General features: G+C 37.2%; 1 long non-coding RNA gene across 6 annotated transcripts in view; it reads left to right on the forward strand.

Annotated features, from left to right (window-relative positions):
- Positions 1-14,625, forward strand: part of LOC124088350 (uncharacterized) — a 99,452-nt gene extending 84,827 nt beyond the window's left edge. Inside the window, exons 8-9 of one of the 6 annotated variants that reach the window (XR_009226093.1) lie at positions 6,515-6,550; positions 13,923-14,625. This is a non-coding gene — a long non-coding RNA (uncharacterized LOC124088350). Of the gene's footprint in view, positions 1-6,514; positions 8,623-13,922 lie in introns of those variants that run through there. The other 5 variants (XR_009226095.1, XR_009226096.1, XR_009226088.1 and 2 more) reach the window with 5 other exon arrangements.
- Positions 14,626-23,481: the final 8,856 nt, after the last annotated feature.

Genomic DNA, 23,481 nt, shown 5'->3' on the forward strand with positions numbered 1-23,481 from the left:
TAATGAGAAATATTTGATGGTCTTTGAAATACAAAGGTCCTAAAAACCAAGGGTCTTAAGAAAGTGTGTAGTCCAAGATAAAAAAAAAAAAAACTTATTTCAAGCAAAGCCAGATGTCCTCTAGTTCTGGTGTCCACTGTCTTCAATTCTCAAGTGTTCCTAAATTTCACCCACAGAATGCCACTGTTTTTGTTTTTGTTCTTGGCATCATAGAGACAGTAGCTTCACCATAAAAATATCGACATGTGTGCTGGCCCTGGTTAGAAGCATGGGGCCCAAGCCCTGCTAAACTCGTCATATAGTGCTGGACAAACTACTTCGCTGCGTGTTCTTCACTGTCTCCTTTGCTCAGAGAGGTGGGAGATGGATAGGAAAATATTGGTAAAGCTCTCTGAAATGTCTACTAGAAAAATGTGGTCAAAAGATAATTACATACCACTGGTTTTTCCCAAGGAAATTACACAACAAGGGAAAAATTATACAGTCAAGAAATACTGTTCAGTGCCAATTAGACCATAATATATTCTAAGTAGAAAACAGTGTTCCTCAACTTTCCTATTAATGAGGGAAAACAATTTTTAAATGTTTCATAGTCTGAACAAAATGCAAATCTTTTTCAAAAGGAGACACTGAGGCATAAGACAGGAGGCCACTCAATAAAGTCTATAAATGTTCCTGTGAGATCTGTACTTAGTCACATGAACCTTCCCATGAAATGTCATTGAAACTCCTAAAGAGTAATTATTAAAGAACATAATAGCTTTGACCTTCATCAAAACATTGGGGTAGGATACTCATTGTTTTGAGTTTTGTAAGATCAAGAAACCAATGGATACAATGAGATATTAACTAGATTAACCCTCCTTGTTAGGCAATACTGTCTTCTGCAAAATCCACAGCTCTCCCAGAGTGAGTTATTGGTGGTCACTGTGAAGGCTCCTGCACCCACATTGTGCTGTCCTTGTTCCAACTCTTTGATGTACTAGATATATATTCACGTTTTCACTGAATCAGCATGTGTTACATGTTGGCTTCTTCCCCCCAAATTGTTTGGGTTTTCTGCACAAATATGCTTACTTTGGCTAAAGTCAAGATGTCCCACCTTCTGGATGGCCTTGGTCAGTCTGCTAGGCTCAAGGAGTCATAATGGAGTAGGGAAAAATCTGGTTCCAAATTGATCTTTGATTGTTATTTTTGGAGCTCTCAAGTAAATTACAGGAAAATTGAATTTCTTTAGTGACCTCCTGCACCTACGCAACCCTTCATGTTGCTCTAACTTGGTTTTATTTCCTTCTATGTTTAGGGTTTTTATATAGGTGCCATGGAAGATTAATTGAGTTGATGGAAATCATATTGCCTAATTAGAGGGAGTTTTTGAAGCTCATACAATGAAACTTTATTTCTTATCTAAAATCTGCACATAAAGAGTTCCATTTCTTGCTGATGTAGCTTTGGATGTATTCACTTGTCATGAAGATTTGAATTACCTTATCCTATTAAAGAAAGGGGATTCTTTCTACTGGTATCTGATCTTTTGGATGGGTGTTCATCTATAATTCCTGTTTGCAAATTCTCTGTAATGTGTAGCCAAATGAGCCAACTATACTCCCTTTGTAATTCAAATATCCAGGTTTATCATGGTTGATCTTGAAGTCCAACCTGTCCATAAAAATATTTGTCCCTCCTTACATGTCTTCCATTTTATGCCTGGCTTGCCCCCTCCTGACTTTCTGTGTTACCCCTGCAGTAATCCTTAGCTGAGCCTCACACTGTCCTTGAGAACTGGCCTTGGACATGAGCCCTGTCCTCTCTTTAGCAATTAGTTCCAAGCTTGTTACATATTATTCTTCTTTTAAATATTCATGTTCCAACAGAGACTAAACTCTAACTTGGAACAATATTTCACCAAAACCCCAAGTTCTAAGGAAAGAAGTGCAATCTTGGAATAGAAGCAAAGAAATTTGTGGCCCATGGTCCCCAAACTGTCTTCAAGAACCCCTACCATCTGTTTGCATTCCTCCCTGAGTCTATCTTCCAGTTCACGCCACCTCCTTCTCCCACAATCACCTGAGGTCCCCCAAGGGGTCCTCAGAATCAAGGACCATCTGCCTTTAGATGTCAAGAGGAGAATCTCTTCTCTCTCTCAGAGTACCATCTCTTTCCTTCATGTATTTTGAGGCTGAGAATCAATTTTTCCCCACGTAGACTGAAAATGGGAATATTTTTTTCCACCAGAGAAAACTCCTCCACCCAATAGAAAAATTACCTTAGAAAATAATAGTCAGTAACAGTCTATGTGTTGAGTTATTCTGCAGAAGTAACCCTGTGTAAGACATACCAAGTGCCTGTTGGAGATGTGGTTCTATGGATGCTCTTCTCTCCTCAGTCCTCAGGTCTCGGTCTGGAGTTCTGGAAAACAACTCTACACACAAACTTGCACACACAGAGCTATAAGAATAGGCAACAGCTTATAGAAAAGCACCCTTAAAATCAGACAGGCCTAAAAACCCTAGAATATACACACCCTCCCCGCCAGACAAGTATGTCTCCGAGACAGAAGTTTGGCTCATTCTTGCCCCAAAATTTATGCTATCAAATAGAACACTTAACTTCTCAGTCTAAAACATCTGTGTTCGGGTTAATACTGACTCCACATTTCCCTCTAGAACAGTGGGTGAATATTTGATTTACATTTTTGTAAACAAATGGCAGACTCAAGTGGTTTTCCCAGACCAAAAGCAACAATTTGCCTCTGAGGTAAATTCATGTCCCTACCCTTAGAGACTGGAAATTGCTTGCAGCTTTAAACATTTTCCCTCTTTTCCCAGCTACTAAAGATCAAGTTTCTAACAATATCTTGGGGCCAGTGCCAGCTAGGGTAACCCACTGCTTGTCTGTAGAATTATGAGACACGGTTATTTTGAGGTCTCTGAATACACGATCCTATATACCCCTGGGTCTCACGTGGTGACCCAAGCAAGTAGCATCACCTGGGAACTTGTAAGATGTGTGAATTTGGGGGTTTTATCCCAGTTCACTAAATGAGAAACTCTGGATATGGGGCCCAGTGGTGTGTATTTTAGCAAGCCTAAAAGAAAATCTGACCACTGATACACACCAACTGCAGCAAAAGACACGGTGGGCAGATTCACTGGGAAGATACAATATTCTCCAGGTATCCATGGACTGGGTTGAGAGGATCTCTGCCCAGTGCCCCAGATATCCCAAAGTGCAAGAAAAGATGCTTTATTATTTTTTTTCTGTGCCAAAAGATTTTAGGAAGTTCATTAACTATTTGAATGAGCGAATCATGCGAAAAGGAAACATGAACTGAACAGAACCCCCAGATCAAGAAAAGCAAGGTGAGAATGCTTGAGAGTATTATAGGGAAAGAGGACAAGGGATGACAGGAAGGATGTGATCTCCACCAGTGCCCTGGGAGAACTGCTTTGCTTAAGCTGGCTGCCGCCCCCTCCCCTCCCCCATTGCCCAAAGCAGATGGATAGCAAACCAATTCCCTAGGTATCTGTTCTGTTCTCCCCTTCCTCTTTGATGGTGTGGATCTAGGAAAAGCTTTAGAACTACCTAGAAATCTCAATTTAGACAAATGAGGTATAAGGAAAGTCTGAGCACTGGACCAGTTTCACCCAGAACCTTCTAGAGGTCCTGAGCCTAGACTGAGTTTCCCCCTGCTCTGTCCCAGGACTTTGCAACCTCTACACTGAAAATAACAGGATTGGCCCAGGGGTACAGTCTCTAGATCCCATGGGTAATCTCCACTGAGCAGGCCATAGAGTCAGGGATGGGAGTACAATCCAGGCTAAAGGCATAGTAAGGTATAGTTTAATGTGCAACTATTAAATATTTAGCCATGTCTCCATTCATGATCTTGTCCCAGGCTCTGATAATAGGCCTAGAATTTATTTCAAAATTAAAATTCAGCTCACTTGAGTAGGTAGTGAGCATCCACCCTAGGTAAAGAACAGTGCTGGGCTTCATGGTACACAGGGAGATGAGCTGAGTCTGTGTGTGCACAGGTCTTTGCTCCCTAGCAGTGAAGGGCATAGATGTGCATAATGTCTTATGTCATAACAGCTGAAAGAAAGCTATAGCAGAGAAAGTCCTATGGGAAAACCACAAAGGGAAGGGATTTTTGACCTTGAAAAACAGAAAAAAGGCTCTTGGGAATATATGGCATTGTAGTAGATCTTCATGCTGCTTGCCAATCTAAACTTCCCTCTAGTCTCTGGGGCCACCTTGGGAGTTCCTGTCTGTACTTGACAGAAAGTAGTAAGTAGTAAATTGGCTTCTCAAACCTAACGCTTTTCCCTGGACCTAGGAATCCATCTCAGACTCCAGAGAGGAGTTTGGAAGGCAGGGCCAAGTGTGGAGTGCTCCCATTCTGGTCATTACCACGTTTTTCTGTGTCTCTCTGCTGGTAGAAAAAGGAAATTACTCTCCCATGCTATTTTTAACATAAAAATCATCTCCCTGGAATGGCTTTATCATATGCAAACCTCACCTTATAAACAAAAAACTTTCCTCACAAAGCATTCTCATCTGAATCTGTCTGGGAGACTAGAATCTTGTTCCCACACTCGAGAGCCATAAACCAAATGAACTAACTCAGAGGTCAGAAGAAGCCTGAAGTCTGGACATCAAATCTGGCTCCACCACCTGTTTTTTCTTTTTTCTTTTTTTTTTTTTTAATAAAAATCTGCTGTAACATATGCTTTCAAAGTGGCAGCGTTGATGGTTGCCACAGATACTGCTTGTCCCACAAAGTCTAAAATACTTGCAGAAATCTTTGTTCACCTCTCACTCGAAGTCAGCCAAGAAGCAAAATGAAAATGGTTTCAAATCCTTATCAAATGCCAGTCTCTGCCCCAATCAATTTTGCTTATGGATCAGGGTTGAAGAATTTCATCACTTTAAATAAACGAAAGCCAGAAACTGAAACAGAAAGTAGAGAGCATCAAAGTTCTAGAAGCAAACAGAATTCCCCACAATCAGTTCAAATGCAGAGATTTTAGTGAAAGGACCACTTCCAGAGGTATGGACAAATTTAAAGATTTGAGCAAGGGATATTGGGACAGGGAACAGAGAACTGTCACCACCCCTGGAACAGAAGGAATAGAGCAGGAAATTCATGTTATTGAGGCAAGGAGGAAGGTCACCCTAAAGGAGCTGTGGTCATGGAGAGTCAGTTTCTAAGCCAGTAGAAAGCTTCTAAGCCAGTAGAAATAGAGAAGAAACACCCCAACTCTTCCTTTGTCCTCCCATGTCCTCCTGGTGGCCCCACTGCAGACTGATCTGAACCAGAGGCCAGAGAACACTGGGACCAGGTGATGCAGTCCGTCTAGGATGGTCAGCCTTCTGGGACAAGAAGGGCAGATAGCCTGTGGGGGAGGGTAACCAGACAACATACGGACCCCCAAAACAATATAAGTGAAGTGTTATTGTATATTGGTTAGGATTTCTATTTCGAGAGCAGAAACCCAACTCAAACTGACTTGTATAATGAGAAAATATATTAATTCACATGACAGGGGGACAGGTAAAGGACTTGGACTGATATAGTAGCTCTTGAATACCATCAAAGAGATCTAGGTGTTTTGCATCCCCTCATCTAGATATTGATGAGGTCAACTTTATTCTGAGGCTGGTTTATGAGTTACAGTAAAGAACATATGCATCTTTGATCTGGGGACAGTTAGGTAAGAATGGGGACCAGGAGGCAACACGGTATCTGAGGGTTGGTTTTCCATTCCTGGTAGCGTAGAAGCTGTGCTTGTGCCCCATTTTAACTGTATGTGTATGTGTGATTCTCTCTGATTCTTTAAACTTTTCTGAATTCTCCTCATACTTCTTTGATCCTGATTGGCTTACGCCTGACAATTCCAGAAGCAATTACCAGCCACAGGGATAAATTACTAGTTGTTATAATTTGAGTCTTAACTGTTCCATAAAACCTTATGTGTTAAAGGCCCAAGGCAGCAATTTTCAGAGGTGGAGCCTTTGCGAGATGATTGGATCATGAGAGTTCTGACCTCTTCAATGGATTAAACCATTGATGAATTAATAGTTTAATGGGCTAATGGGAGGAGGTGGAAACTAGTTTGAGGAAGTAGATCCTTGGAGGCATGCCCTTGAAGGGTGTACTGGAATCTTGGCCCCTTCCTCTCTCTCTTTGCTTCCTGGGCACCTTGAGGTATGAAGCTTTGCTCTAACATGCACTCCCTGCCACAATGTTCTGCCTCAAGACAGGTCTAGAAACAACAGAGGTAAGTGATCATGGACTGAAACCTCTAATACCATGAGCCAAAATAAATCCTTTCCCCTTTAAGTTGTTTTTCTCAGGTATTTTGTTGCAGCAACAGAAAGCTATCTAACACACTAGTGTATACTATTCACCGGATGGATGGGGTGGATGTAGATGTGGGTGTTGGGGAATATCAACCAAAACATCTAATACAGTATGATAGTAATATAACATATTATCTTCTTCTTTCAGGTGTGTTTCCATCTGTCCACATCTTATGATCTGCAGGTATTTACTACTCAGATCTTCAGCTGACATGTGAGGCTCCTCTGAGAACAGGGTAGCCCATGCTGTGCCATGAGGGTAATGACTCTTATTCAGAATTAGAACATACTTCCTCATCCAAACAGTTCATATGACCACCCAAAAGCCAAAACATAACTTGTAGGGGAAAAGTAAAGAAGTTACCAAACCTAATTAAAATTCTAATTAGACTTCTCCCAATGTTTTGGTAAGTCGCCCATCCCTGTGGTTTAACTTCCTTCTGCATAGTTAAGATACAGGATGGCTGCAACCCCACAGCAAGAGAAATTACATAATGTGGGCTCAGAGGGTTTAACAGCTGAAATTAATTTGAAGGCCTTTTAAGAGGTGCTAGGTGTTTTTCACACTTTTCCCCCACACCTGGTAGGTGTTGATTCCCATCGGTGAAATGTCCATTTGCTCTTTGATTGATGGGTTTTACATAGATGCTGTGAGGCAAATTTAGATTTGCTTTCATTTAGATTTCCCACTTTATCATGGGCACTTCGTTGCCACTTAATTAATTCATCTTTCCGGAAGTGGCCTGAGATTTTAATCTAGTTTATACAGGAAAGTGTAAACAAAAGAGGTCACCATTGTCCCAGAAGTTGAGACACTGAGTAGAGGCACTCTGCAAGTAGACCATGATTAGGATGCTTGGCAGTTGCTTGGCAATTGTACTTGATTTCCTGAGATCAGTACTCATCAGAAAGGCAAAGATCCTTGCTATGTAACAAAATGCCCATTAAATATATTATCAGCTAACTGGTTCAAGTTTCATTGAAATTGGAAAGCTCTTCATTTTTCCTACATATTTCTAGTACTTGGCTGAGCTAACAAAATTCTTGACCCTGGCTTGTGAAGCAAAATAGATTCCTTACTTACCTGAGGATTTTTTAAAACAAAATACCCATTATATAGACAGGCACAATGGCAAAGCCTCACAGTTGCTGGAATATCCATCTCTAGTAGAATGCAAAGCACACAAATATTTCTTAGTACCTCAGAAACTAAAGTCCTAACCAGTAGAAATAAGCCAGGACCTCATCTCCTTTTTTTTTTTTTTTAATCCAAAATTCCCCATGCTACACCCAGGCACATGTTTATAGTTTCCAAGTTATTACTCTTGCAAAAAAAAATTAATCTAAAACTTTGACAAACTACAGCACTTTTATGGGTTTCCATAGTGGCTTTTCTATACTGCAGTAAATTCACTATGAAAATTGTTATTATATTAATCATAAGTGACTCATTTAAAATTATAGTTTGGGATCTCTTATTTTTAAAAAGATCCAATTTCATTTGTATCATTGCCCAAGTTTATTTTTTAACTTAAAATTCACATCACAATTCAGAATAGGAAATGCCACCGGAAAGTTGTTTTTCAAACCAAGAATTTTGTTTCCAAAAAGAGAGAATGAGAGAACAAATAAACATGATAATGCCAATAATTAAGTGTTACGTGATTTTTATAACCAAGCAGTTTATTACAACAGCTTTTGTGGGTGGTACAAAATATTTGAACAGGTTTTCAAACCAGTTGGCGATTTATGAAATATTAGTGATTGTTATTACAGGTTGAGTTTTATGATCCGTGGTTGATTTATTTGTATGGAACTCAGAAGGACACATACCAGGCTATTACTCTGCTTTGAAAATACTGCTTAGTACCTGGTTCACCTTTGAACCACTTCTTAGGGTACTTTAGGACTCCAAGAGGGAGAAGCTATCTGAGAAAGCAAATGGGTTTCAAGGAAGAAGGAAAGGTATGTGAAATGTTCTTGCAAAGTTAGTTGAATATCTATTAACTATAAAAGTAATATAAAATAATAGCTAGTCCATATAAAGGGAAAACCCAGGTGAATACATTTATGTTAACTTAGGAGTACCTTACACAACTGACCCCCGAAAACACTTTCATCAAATAAAAACCAACTCACAACTGATGCTAAAAGAGTACGGAACCCACAAATAGATGAGCTTCACCAGTTTTCCCCTTCTTAAGTAATACTACCAGAAAAGTAGATGAAGAGATGAACCATAGAATATTCAAGATTAAATTTGCCACTCTGGTTACTTAATCAAATACATGGTGGTTGCCACAATAAGCAATGAATACAAATATCTTCAGTAATTCATACTATTACCAAGTCTAAAATTTATGAAAAATGTTTCAAAAATTGTATTTAAACAAGGACATAAATTTAAATTTGTTGACCACCTTCAACTGGCAATTCTTAAAAAAAAAAAAAAAAAAAAGAATGACACAATTTCTTGGTCCCAGTAACTTTTTTTTTTTGAAAGACTGCCCTAATCTGAAGCAGACAAGTCAATTTGCATCTTGTCCATGACTATCATCCCCATCTCTAACAAATATTTTTTAGTAATATTATAGAATGACTGAACAAGTAAATATAAGACTGAAAGTACTCAAGAGTTCTACCTCACCTTTCTTAATAACTGTAGCATATTGCAAGATTTACTGATACATCACTCCAGTGAAATCCAAGGATCCTATTTTCCTTCAAAGTAACTGTATGGTATGATTCCATAGGACTGGAATGGCAGGCTTAGGTTTGCAACATTAGCATCCAGGAACCTATTCTTTCTGCTTATTTTGTCTTAAACAAGAAAAGGAATAAAAAACTAAACTAAAACTCAATTATATAAAGTACAAAAGTAGTCTTGTGATTAATATAGCTAGCATTTGAGAGACAAATAAAATCTTGTTTTTTTGTTTTTTTTTGTTTTTTCCTTCAGTGACTAGAGCTCAAACCCAGGGCCTTACACTTCTATTAGTGATTGTTATAATAGGTTGAGTTACACCTGCAAGGCAAGTATTCTTCTACTGAGCCACACCCCCAGCCCATACAATCTCTTTTCTATGCAACTGTCTTTTGATTTTAACAAGTGTAAAAGTATTTATTCAGATAATCTTTAAGTGTTAAGCTCATAACTGTATTCTTCAATAGCACATAACATTTTTCACAGAAATATTTCATTGATTTGTAATGAAACTTATCAGTGTTTCCTTTTTTTAGTATTTATGTGACGCTTTCAAAAAGTCTGGCCCTTAGGGAGAATAGATGAAAATTCTCTTCCAGTAGTATTGTAATTTCTTTATTTACATTTACTTTTGAATTTGATTTGTATTTATTTTAATGTAAGGAAAGGGATAAAAATCAATTGTTATATTTCTTAAGTAATTATTCAAATGTCTTCAAATCATTTATTTTAAAAAACATATTTGGGCTAGGGTTGTGGCTCAGTAGTAGAGTGCTTGCCTAGCATATGTGAAGCACTGGGTTTGATTCCTAGCACCATGTATAAATAAATAAATAAAGGTCCATTGACTACTAAAAAAATATTTTTTAAAAACACATTTACTCACTGATACACGCTAATAGCTTTTTTATTCTAAATCCCCATATTTCTTTGGGTAAGATTCTGGGCTGTCTATGCAATTTTGTCCATCTAGTTGTTTATTTATAGTATCACAGCATGCTATTTAGTTAACATAGTTATAATTCTGTAGTTATTCTTTCTCTTTGGTTTTTATAGATAATTCTTTTGCAGTTATTTTTCTTATAAACTTGAAAATAATTTTATATAGTTCTAAAAGTATTGCAGTAGTACTTTCACTAGGCTCAGGATACATTTGTAGTTTGATTGTAGGGGAATTGGCCTCATTAGAATGTTGAGTCTTCTCATCTGAGAATAGGATATGCCTTTCCAAGTTTTCAATTTTATCTTTATGTATCTCAGTGATTTAAAGTTTCTTCACATAGATTTTACACAATTCTTGCTTTTTTCCTAGGCATTTCATCTTTTCTGTTGCCACTACATTTTTTCTACTAAACTCAAGAACACTAAGCAATTACAACTAAAAACAAACCTAATACTTCTAATTAAGTTTGATGTGTGGTAACCTTTCCTGTGCAAATTTGTACCAGATACCCAGAAAGGGACCCACAGGGAACTCAGCATCTGGACAAGACAACAACAATAAAATAAAAGAGATTTAGACAGCAATCCTCCACTCTCCCATCCTTTTGTGTTTCACCAAATTTATCAGAAGAAAGTGGGAGTTGCAGTCAGAATAATATTTTATTATTGTGGCTTGTTGTATTCATAGAATAACTACTCTTGATAATAATTGAGTATTTTGCATACAGGTTCATTTCATAGTGTGGAATCCTCAATTTCATTTTTGTCATTGTTGTTTTTTATAAAGTTCTGCAGTAAAGAATCTCCTTTGTCTCCTGGGTTAGACCAATGCTAACCCATCTCACTACCAACTGGCAATTGATTTAATTAAGAGTTTTAACTTCTGAAGTGATTGGTTAAGTTGTAAGCCACACCCATAGAACTCACTGCAATTTTAGAGTATGCTGTTTTACCCAGACATACTTCTTCCCATATTGGCCAACATTAAGTTTTCATCATATTGAATACAAGTACTACTAAGAGAAGCAACAGACTTATGACTACTGGTCTTAGATCTCGTCAACTTGCTGAATTCACCTACTTCTAAGTAATTTATCCATGGATGTATTTATGTTTTCTTACATAGACAATATTATCCCCTAAAATAATGACATTTTTATGCCTATTTTCCCAAACCTGAAGTCTTTAATATCTTTCCTTGGGTCATTTTGTAGGCTAGGATCTCCAACACAATTTTGACTAGACTAGGGACAGAAGCGATCTTGTCTACTACTTAATTTTAAAGGGATGATTACATTTCAACAGTTCCTCAAAAAATACATTGAAAATATTTTTTAAAAGATAATATCTATAATTTTTATATAGGCAAAAGAAATAATCAATAGAAAGTGAACAAAGTGCAAATTATTTGTATTAAGTAGTATTTCTCTTAAGTTCAGAGTATTGTTCTATTCCATAAGAAATAAGGTAGCATTGTTCAAAAGTTCACCAATGTAGCTTGATGAAAACTGGGAATGATTCTGCCCAAATTTGTACCAGGTATCCAGAAAGGGATATTGAAATTTTCTTTAAATAACAATAAAAGCTAATATCTCTTCTGAAAGACGTTAAATAGTTGCATTTATTTTATTTTTGTTCATTTAAATGTCTAAATATAGTCATGGGGCTTTATTTAAGGTGCAAAAAGTAAATCTTTCTATCTGTGCCCGTGTTCAGTGCAGGTGTTCAGTGCCAGCCAGACCATTAACTTCAAATGACAGTCCTCAGGCTGGCTCCCTCAAAATCACTTAGGGAATTTGTTATAAGTCCCCACCCACAAAACCTTTGAGTTGAAATCTCTATGTTGAAACCAGAAATCTGTTTTTATGGTTCCCAAGTGTTTGGGGTGAGCATACAAGTTTGAGGACCAAAGTTCAATTATTTCCATTTTTTTAAATTAATTTAGACTTTGAATAGAACTAGTCTAAATTGCACTTAATGGGTCTTATATTCTAATATTCTGTGTTTTTTTTAAAAAATGTTAAATAATTAGCACATTATGGTATCATATGTAGCTAAAACTTAGGCCGAGAAGCAGAATGATCCTAAAGCACAGAAAACCCTTTGTATGTACCCGAAACTAATTCTTCCCTCCCAAGGAGAAGTAACCACTATCTAGCTAACTCTTGTTAATAATATTTTCTGATTTTTCTTTAGCAAATATGTGTGAATCCACAGATAAAAGTTTTTTTTATTTTATAAAAATTGATTTATATTACATAGTCTCTTTTTTAATGTCTTACTTCTTTGTCTCAAATTGTGCTTCTAAAACTTATGCACGTTGTTGTGCAGCAGTAGCTGTCTCTTTCACTGCTGTTCACTAATCAGTTAACATACATATACTGCATTTGCTCATCTATTCTATTTCCCTTGATTTATTTAATTAATTTATTTTTGTTTATACTTATTCAGACATTAACTGTACAAATTAATGGTTTTCACTATAACATTTTCATACATGTACATATCGTACTTTGATCATATCTACCTTCCCTTCTACTCCCTCTTGTCCTCCTCTCTCTTCCCCCTCCCCCAAGTCCCCATTCCCTTCCCTAAAACTGCATCTTCTAAAAAAAAAATACGATATCCATTCTATTTTTAATAGACATTTAGACTTTTTTCCAAGTGTTAGATAAAAAATATTGCAATGAATATTCCTGTCCTTTATCTTGGTCCACATATGCATAAATTTCTTTTATATATATATATATATATATATATATATATATATATATATATATACACACACAGACATCTAATCCTCACTTTGCACAGTGCCATGTTATCTAAAACTTGTGTATATCAGTGCTGTGTCCTCTCTGCAGATTCAGAGGTAACTTATCACTGTTACTTTGGTCCCCATGGAACTGTACAAAGTAAGGACATGTTTCCAATATGCAGAAGCTTCCATTAACACCATATTATTTGAAACAGGCCTGCTGATGTGTGGTGTGTGTGTTGGGAGATAGAATTGCTAGATCATAAGAATTTATATCCTCAATCTCATTAAATAGTGCAGAACTGCTTTACAAAGTGGTTCTAATTTGCTTTTCTATCAACAGTGTGTATCAGAGTGCCTATTATGCCTCATCTTTACCCATACAGTATTTCCCTTATTATGAAAGAAGGCACCTTGTTAACTTGTCACTTGTTTATGTTAAACTGTATGTATTTATTTTAGTAAAATGCCAGTATATCCAAGTGCAGTGGCGCACACCTATAATCCCAGCGTCTGGAGAGGCTGAGACAGGAGGATCATGAGTTCAAAGCCAGCCTCAGCAAAAGCAAGGTGCTAAGCAACTCAGTGAGAACCTGTCTCTAAATAAAATACAAAATAGGGATAGGGATGTGGTTCAGTGGTTGAGTACCCCTGAGTTCAGTCCTGGGTACCCCGTTCCCATAAAAAAAAAGTCAATATAGTTCTTTTTTAAAAAATTTTCTTGTTGGATTGCTTTTCTTTTCCTCATCTACTTATAGAAATCTTTCTCATATCCTGGTATGTTCTTTACTGATATGCTAAAAATATGTCCTTCAAGTTTATGGTATTATTTGGTGAATGGAAACTCTCAATTTCATATGTAAACTCATTGATATTTTCTTCTGTAGTTATTGCTTTTGTGATTGCTTAAGAAAGAAACAACCCTGATATCTAAAAGACATTCAATTAAATAATTTTCTAAGGTTTTTAAGGGATTGCTTTTGACAGTTAACCCCTTAATTCACCTGGAATTGATTATAGCCTGTGGTAAAAAAAATTCTATTATAAAATTTGCTTAAGTAACTGCCACAAAAATTTTGAACATGGATCAGATAGAAGAATGAGGACTGCCTTAGTTTTTTACATGAATTGATTATAGTCAGTCTCTTGCAGATTTCTCAAGATCTTTCCTGAGCAACTGATCCTTACTAGGGAGATCAAGAGCCATCCTCTAAGGATCCAACCATCCCACCAATTCAGCTAAGTAACTTTAACTCTTCTATCTTCAAAAGGGAAGATTTGTAAAGTCTGGATCCTGGCATCTACTTTAAAGGGACTTGGAGAGGTATAAAAGTGGTAACATATGTGAATTATTTAGCTCTGAATCTGAAAAGCATAAAGGGAACAATGGTGTGGGTTTACTGCCATATTCCACAAAGTCCAGAACATCAAAAGGCCAAGTACTACAACTGGTTGTCCATTCAGGAAGGTATTGTTCTCTGTCTGATTGAAATAAGAATAACAGTGGTATCTCCTCTAGAGCCACATGAAAAAAGTTGGGTTTCTGTGCTCATCGATGCCATGGGTAAAGGATACAGTCTTCTTTTGTAATGGAAATTGCTGAAGTAATGTGGTAAAACACGCAGACAGTCTCCAAGAAGGCACCCATTGGGTTAGAGTGGGGTGAGGTGTATGCAATCTTTGAATGTGGGTTTCCTCAACCCCTAGGATTCTACATTGTGGTGAATATTTTCTGCCCCATAAAAGGTCCTAGGGGAAACCTTGATCATTCCCTGCATCCACCCCACCATTACAGTCATTTTGCTTTGTGTTTTTTTTTCTTTTTTCTTTCTTTTTTTTTTTTTTGGTCCAGAGCTTTAACCCAGGGACACTTAACCACTGAGCCACATCCCCAGCCTTTTTCATATTTTATTTAGGGACAGGTCTCCCTGAGATGCTTATGGCCTCTCTAAGTTGCTGAAGCTTCTTTGAACTTTGGACTTGTGATCCTCCTGTGTTAATTCTTTGCCTCTCAATGACACAGTTTGCTTTGCATAATATCATTCCATTATACAGCATCTTAATCTGACCCACAAGTAATTACATTTCTAAAAATTTTTCTCACCCAGTTTGGAAAAACTAACTCCTGGAAACACTGATTGATTTGTTCTCACTGAGACCATGTAGCCCTCCTGCTTGGATAAACGCTGAGAAAAGCTAGGGTGCGGCAGGAGATATGGTATGCTCTTCAATATTGAAGACATTGTATTGCATTAAGGCTGTTTTCTATATAATGTGAGTGTGTGTTTAGTAAAGCCCTTTTTTGTTAAAATTATGGTTTGTATTTTATCTAAGTCAATTGAGATGTTATGTATAAGATCAATCTTTGAAATTTTTAATGCCTAAGATGTGCCCAGTGAGGAGTTGTAACTCCTCTGCATGTCCTCACCACTTTTATTCTTTATTGTTTATTTTATTTGGAAGAATTTAGTACCTGGGCATGGTGGTCACATCTGTAATCCCAGCAGCTCTGGAGGCTGAGGCAGGAGAATCACAAGTTTGAAGTCAGCCTCAGCAATTTAGCAAGGGCCTAAGCAGCTTGGTGAGACCTGTCTCAAACTAAAGAACAAAAAGGGCTGGGGATGTGGCTCTGTGGTAAAGTGTTCCTGGATTCAATCCTACTAAGAAAGAAAGGAAGGAAGGAAGGAAGGAAGGAAGGAAGGGAAAAGAAAAGAAAAAGAAATGGAGTTAGTGGCTCATATCTCTTTAACAAAGTAAGAATTGTGTTCCTAGGCAGCAGCGCTGAGGATGTAACTCAGTGGGAGAGTGCTTACGTGGCCCTGGGTTCAATCCCCGGCACCACAAAATACTAATAATTGTCATTATTAGTATTAATATAACCACATAATTATAACAATAAAAATAAAATAGGCAGCAGGCCCATGAAAGAGCCACTAGACCACATACCTCCCTTTCCCAGGCAACTCTTCCGCATCTTCTCATTGACTTCTTTGGAAGCAGGTTTCCAGGAATGGCTGGGCCAGATGGAGAAATCAGCTGGGAACTCTATGCCTCAGTGACAGGAGAGGAGGGGAGGGGAAATCCTCCCAACTGAAATGTGAACTCACTGCCTGTTGTGGTTACTTAGGACTGTCATCAGGAAAGTTTCAACTGGCTGGTAAGGAAGTGGGATGTTTTTCGGTTTTCACGCTTGTGCAATATGAGTTCAGAAGAAATCCATAGAGAAAAGCCTCACTGTATATGTTTGTTTAGCACAGAAACAAAAGACCATCTGGAGGTGTCTGGATGTGTAATGAGAAAGAAGATAGACACAGGGCACGGGTTAACAGGGTCTTGGGATTGCTCTGTGTTGTTTCTCCTCCAGGGTCAGTGGCCAACAGTTAGAGCCTAGACTGAAACCGGAAGCTGACAATGAAGTCAGAGAGGGGTGAGGGAGGATGCACTGTAGACGCAACTTGGGGGAACAAAAGTTAAGTACATATGGAAAACTGCACTGGGTTGCCACTGCCAGCCTAGGAAATGAAGAACTGTCTGGTGTGCGGCTGATGGAACCTGACTTTGCTTCCACATAATCCGTACACACATGTGCAGACAGAAACTTGAATTGGGCAGAAGTGAGAAGTCACCAAAATCCTGCTGACTTCAATTTATTCAAAACGGGGAAAAACAGAGGCAGTCCTGGTCATGTAGGGAATTCTCTGGGTTACAATAATTTGTCTCAGCCATCCACGTAGCCTGGGATGCACAGCAGAGTGATGACCAGTCTGGACACCTCCAGGCTTTGGGATCGCAGGACAGGCACGAACATTGTGAAACAATGATCAAAAAGACAAAAGAAAAAAAAGGGGGAGGGGGATGCAGATTTTTGTAAATTCTGTTCCTTAGAGACCTTGACCATTCAAAGTTTGATCCTTGAACCAGCAGCTTTGATGCCTCCTGGCAATATGTTTGAAATGCAGCATTTCAGACCTCACTCCTGCCTACTAAATTAGAATCTTTGCTTTTTAATTAACACATAATATTTGTAAATACTTATGGGGGATAGTATAATAACTCGTTATATGTATACAATGTGTACAATCAAATTGGGGAATTACCATCTCTGTTTTCCTCAAACATTTATCATTTCTATGTGTTGGGAACCTTTTGTTCTCCTCTAGTTATTTTGAAATAAGTAATAAATTCTGCTAGACTACAGTCACCCTACTGCTCTATAGGATGTTAGAATTAATTCCTCCTCTCTAACAATATATATATATTTTTTTACCTATTATCTTACCTCTTTCTATGTTCCTTCCCTTCCCCCTTCTGGCCTCTAGTAACCCCTGTTCTATTTTTTTGCTCCTATGAAACCAACTTTTAACTTACACAAATAAGTAAGAACACAGAGCATTTGTCTATCTGTGCCTGGATTATTAAACTTAACATAAAATGCTCTCCAGTTTGTAGCTTCTTTACATTAAGCCTTTACCACAATTACTAATAACCAGCAAATGTTAAGCTACAAATACTTTTAGTTTTCAGCTTTAAATCTCAGAGGTACAAATGGGTTGGCTATGTGACTATATAAAGAATGGCAAAGGAGAAAAAAAACAGCTTAAACATCTCTTCATTTCTAACTACTTATTAATCAGTTTTCTATTACTGTGAAAAAACACCCCAGATAATCAACTTAAAAGGAGGAAAGGATTATTTTGGCCTATGGTTTTAGAAGTTTCAGATCATGATCGCCTGGCCTAGTTGCTTTTGGCCTGAGGTGGTATAGTACATTATGGTGGTAACATGTGGAGGAAGAGAGTATTTGTCTCATGGTGGCCCCAAAACAGACAGAGGGAAGAAGAGAGGCCAGAAGCTTAATATCCTCTTCAAGGGCCTAACTTAACGAATTGATCTTACTTTCTTTAACTAAATCTCACTTTCTGAAGGTTCTACCACCTCCCAGTAATGTCATGGTCTGGGGACCAAACCTTCCATACATTTGGAGAATATTTAAGATCCAAACTATAGCACTGTACAAGGTGTAGTCTTCAGCACCATTAACAACATTTGGGTCCTTAGCACCATGAACATCATTTCAGAGCTTGCTAAACTTCAGGATTTCAGGTCATGTCAGAACCTGCTATATCAGAATGAACATTTTAACAAGGTCCTACTCTAGGTGATGTACATTCACATTAAAATTTAAGAAACAGTGGTCTAGCAAATGATGAGATCATATATCCTATTTCATTTTACTAATGTCACTTGTCTTCATTTGAATACATTTTCTGCTAGAAAGTTAGATCAAGCAAGAGGAAAGAAAGGCAGTTATATGGCTTCAACTTATTTTCTCTGCTTATATGGACCAGTTTTCATAGTTGATGAGAAGAAAAGAGTAAAGAAAGTGTTGATTTTTCAACCAGATAATTACTGCCACTCCACTGATTCTAAGTAGATAGGACTATCATGCTAACCTGGGGTGTAATCCTAGTGCTATGGTAAGGCCCAAGGCATAAGCTAACAATTTCCTCTTTTTCACCAAAATAATCACCTTTATTTTTCTTTTCTGGAAAGCAGCAAATCTCATCTCTACTGTGTATTTTCTGACCCAAGTTAAGTCTATAGAAACTGCAAATGGTATAAAAAGAAAGATATCTACAGTAATCAAGATTAAGTCTTACCCTTTTTATTTCATGAAATGTTTCTCTCCCAGTATCAAAACTTCCAGTTTGTTAATATTATGCTATTCTGAACTTGCAATGATCTCATATGTCAACCCTATATTTATGACAGTCAAACAACCACATTCCTACTTTTTTTGGTGAAGAACATTTTTTTTAGTGTACCAAATATTCATGTATAATAACTCTGCTTCCAAAGTTCTGTAGTTATTAGTAAGTCACTTGGACACTTCAGATTTCATTAATATCCAATATTGTAAAACAGGATTCACAGAGTTTCTGGATCAGCCATTGAGAGTAGAGTAGGGAAATTCTCTATCTCATCCAAGTTCATTCTAAATCTAAAACAGCAACCTCAGTCTGGGTATATTTGTGCTCATTAGAATTCATGAATGTCCAAGTAACTCTACAGAGTTAGTATCATTTGGAATCTCTATACCAGGGAAAGGAAGTGTGTGAAAGTTTACTTTTGGGGACAGAATGAACAGTTTATCTCCTTTAGGCCTCTATTTATAGGGGGACTAAGGAAACATTGTAAATGAGATGCAAAGGAAACCAAAGCCCAAACCAATGAATGGAAGGAAGGGACTTTCTCTGAATTTCCACACAGATCACAGCAGGTGTTTTTGTGGGCATGTGCCAATATTTGGCATCTCTAGGAGCCCTAGAGTACAACACAAGGGGCTAACTTGGAAAAATATGTGAGAATGCTGGCTAGTCCACAGAAGACATCTCCAAATATTTCCTTAACAACTGAACAAAACTTTGAAATGGGACCAAAGAGTCTGCATTGGGCAAGCCAGAGGCAACTGAATTAGGAATCAATGGGAAAGTATTTGCAAACAAAAAGTCATGAGGTCTATGGAGACTCTGGTTCAGATCAATTCAGTGCAACCTGTTTTCCCAGCAACTTTGAGCAGGCACACATCCTCTTAAGAAGATGGCATGATTGAATGTAGCATCTTCTCAGTAAATCAATAACAGGGGCTGCATATTAGCATTGTTTATGTGAGAAATGTGAATTAATTCTCATCACCCAGGCCAACTTATGCCTTTTGTGCTTACTTCTCTTAGACACCCATTTTAGGTGAAATAAATTGAGCTGAAGAGACCTGCACCTTGATTACATAAAGGAAGTCCTGCATTTTAATTTTTATGTCATTTATTTCATTTGTCCTCTCCAAAAGAGGACAAATATGGGAAAATGTTTATGGTATTATAATTGGGGGGGGGGGGGATGAAGCAGTAAGTTTAATCCAAAAGGAATTTTTTCCCTTTCTCTGAGTCCCCCATCTCCAGATTTCTAGTTCCTTAAATTACATGTTGTAGTGAAGTAGGAAATGTCATCTGTCTTCATTTCACAAACTATAAATTGGGAAGTTTGGCAAATGTGTATCAACACCTTTCCAACTGAGAAAATTCGTTGCTTTATTCTTCATGACAATATTTTTTTTATAAAAGGGAAGCTAACCACTTTCCAGTCCTTCTCAAAGAGCAATAACCTAAGTTCCTGGTGTAATTGAATCCACAGTAACTGCCATGAAGTAGGATCTTAATCAAATTCGAAGTGAGCATTGAAGAATTTCCAAGGAATTTGTTTTAAATGGCCTACAATGAGCTAAAGATTTCCTGATTCCAAGGAGTCTTGAGGGCCTGCCTATACCAAGTACTATCATATTTCATAAAAATGAGTGTGATGGAATTCTGAATTTCTTTTTTCCACATTTAAGTAACAAGAAAAAGGCCAAGGGAGAGGAAAGATGGAACAGCAAAATGGTCATGATTAATAAACTCACATGTTATCTCTATTTTCCAACATTTTGTTTATTATTGCAAAAATAATAATAATGAAAAACCTTAATCATCCACCAATACAGGCATGTTAAATGTGGTAGGATACCAGAAAGCAGTTGTGAAGGATGTAGACAATGGTCTCAAACAGTCCCTGGCAATACTCATCTCTGATCCATAGTTTCCTCAATAGCAAAGTGGAAAACTAATCATAGCATAGGTCTCATAAATTCCTGTGAAGATTAAATAAAGTGATGACTATAAGGTACTTAGTACAATACTTAGCAAAATACATAGCTCAAAGTAATCACTCAATAAATGTTGATGATTATTGTAATTATTTTCATCTAATGGAATACTATGTAAAAATTTAAAATGAACATATAGAACATACATCTATATTAACTGATGAGGAAAGACAACCTCTATGAACATGATATAGATGACCAAAATACATTTCTAAGCAGAAATAAAAATAAAGAACATATCACATACATCTTTGTATGATTCCAAACGTACCTAAGAAGGAGTCAGAAAATGTATATCAATCACAATTGCTTCTGAGAGAATTTTGGTAATTCTGTGCTTTCCCCGCCCCCTGTGATGCCCTTGTTTTTAAATGAACTTGAAATAACTTTTAAGATCTATAACTAAAAATGCATCAAGTTGCTATGAGAAAAATGCTTGGCATCTCTGCAGTATGCCAGGCTCTGGGAGAGGCTCACTCTGCAGTGAGCTTGCAAAGTGGAGGTCCCCACGCTAAGGCTTGAACCCCTTTAGTCTTTGGGGTAGGAGCAGGTAATAGAAGGAGCCAACATGAAAGCTTACAGGGGACACCTAATCCCACACAGCTGTGTTAGAGATTGTTTCCTGGAAAAGGTGATAGCTGAGAGAAATCCTAAGTTAAAAGATGAAAGAAAGGGGCATTCATTGTCATCGGGGTGGATACACTTGGCTTTATTTCTACCATCTTACCTTGTATTTCCCTTTTTACCATGATTTTCCTTGGTTTACTTTTTTCTCCTCTTCAGTTTTCTGGTGAATTAATCAAGTTTGCTTTATTCTTCTTTTACCATCTACAGGATTGGAAGTTATTCATTTCATTCCTACTTTCAGTGGTTGCTGTTTACAATGACTTCTGATATCAACTACCCAGAGTTGGGTCATATGCCACAGAGCAAGGCAGAGTCCTCTACAAGTCTACCCTCACTTAGACACAAGTCACATGCCTGGGGATTCCAAACCATCCATGCTGTGATCAACTGACTAAAATTAGAAGTTTCCACTCACCATTCAGAGTACTCAGCTTCTGGAATTCACTAGAATGATCTGAAACATAGGAAAGCAGTACACTTAAAATTACAGTTGCATTATTTATTATTTTCATTATTATATATGAATAATAAAGACACTCCTATCATTTGGAAAACTCCAAGTTTTAGAGGCTCCCTTCTCAGGAACTAAGGAAAAAATTATTTTACACCACTAAAATTTTAAAAAATGTATTTGACTCAACACGACTTAAAGGTGATCAACTTTTATATCTGCCTTCTGAACAATATTTCAACTTAAGAATTCTTTAATTTTACTTTTCTTTATCACTTTTAAAAATTCTTTTAGATATATATGACAGTAGAGTGTATCTCGATGTATTATACACATGGAATGTAACTTCCCATTTTTGCGGTTTTTTCTGTATATTTTTTTTATGTTAAAACAGTCCACATGTTTGAAAGCTTAGTTTTAAAACACGCCCTCTCCATTTTTTTCTTCTTCTTTTTGTGTATTATTTTGATAGATTTATTTTCCAGCTTACTGAATCTCTCTTCTAAAGTGTCTAAGTTGGGATTTAAATCAAGCACAGAATTTTTAATATAAACAGTCATAATTTTCTAAAATTTCTGTTTTAATTCAGCGTAGAGTTCTTTGTTACTATTGTCTTTTTTCTCTTGTTATAATTTATTTTCCTTCTTTTTATGTTTCAATTTTAAAATATTTTCTATTCTCTTTCAAAATTTTTATTATAAGTTTAGAATACTAATTTTCCCTTTTGCTGTAATGGTTGTATCTCCTTAATGGTGGTGTTTTTCACATGATTTATAATATTTTATTAGTGTTTATCAATTAGTATGATTATGTTCCCTATAAAAATTCCACTTGCCTCTGGTAATGGAAAAGGACTGAATTAGCTGGGCTTCAGAAATGTCATCCATTGATTTATTATTTTTTCACATGAATTCCCATCATGGGAAGAGAACGTGTGGACTACTCCCATCAGCACAGATTTATAGTCTTTATCTTTTAGGAATGACAACACTGGTCATTTCTCAAGCCTTGTGGGTAGTTTCTTCACCCCTTTGCGCAGACGTGGCAGATGCTGAGGCTCCTAGTTAGTGCAGAGAAGCTGGATTCCAGCTTCATGGTCTTGTGGGTGAGGCTTACCTTCTGCCCTTGTCTGATTCCCTCCGTCCTAAAGCCCAAAGCCCACGTGCTACTTCAGCATCACTCCAGGCTTCCCAAGAGGTTGGCTTTGCTTCTTTTTTTGTCATATAGAAATTACCTTTTCATCTATTAGCCAGGAAACATGTTGAATCATTAGAATGGATTCGAGTGGATTCAGCCATCCTGTTTATGGGAGGAGAGGTCCCTTTGACATCTGCCAGTCTTCCACTTTACCAGTAACCCTCAAAAATTCTGTGTGTGACCATGCCTTGAGGATTAAACTAAAGACACGCACACAGAGATGGTCCTACTGCGTCTAGTTTTCCAAATCCATGAATTGTTTGGGTACAGCATGAACCAGCACATTTCAACTTATTGTAAATTCTACCCTTCTTAGACGTGCACTTGCCAGCATCTAGCTTCACTCTCAATGGAATGTAGTTGCCTAGAGTCTTCCCCAATGCATATGTAGAAGAACTTTTGACAAGGACAGAGTTGAAGAGAATGGAAAATACATGTTTATGTGCATACACAGCTGATTCTTATTATTAACAAAATTTTTATTTGTAAATCCACCTACCTAAAATACATTTGTAACTCCCAAAGCAACAGTTCCTGGGCTTTCATGGCCATTCACAGACATGCACAGACTGGTAAAAATTCAAAATGCCTGATTCTAGCTGAGATGGAATAAGGATGGATCATTATCTGCCTCCTTATTTCAGCCCTTTTATTATAAACAAGAGTCCGTCACACTGTCAATCTAATGTGCATTTTTTTTGCAATTTTTCTTGATAATTTTAGCATTTAAAATGTCC

This window comes from Marmota monax, unplaced genomic scaffold, assembly GCF_021218885.2.
Source record: "Marmota monax isolate L192 unplaced genomic scaffold, Marmota_monax_Labrador192_F-V1.1 WCK01_AAM20220418_F8-fsc00109, whole genome shotgun sequence".
Lineage (NCBI taxonomy): Eukaryota > Metazoa > Chordata > Mammalia > Rodentia > Sciuridae > Marmota > Marmota monax.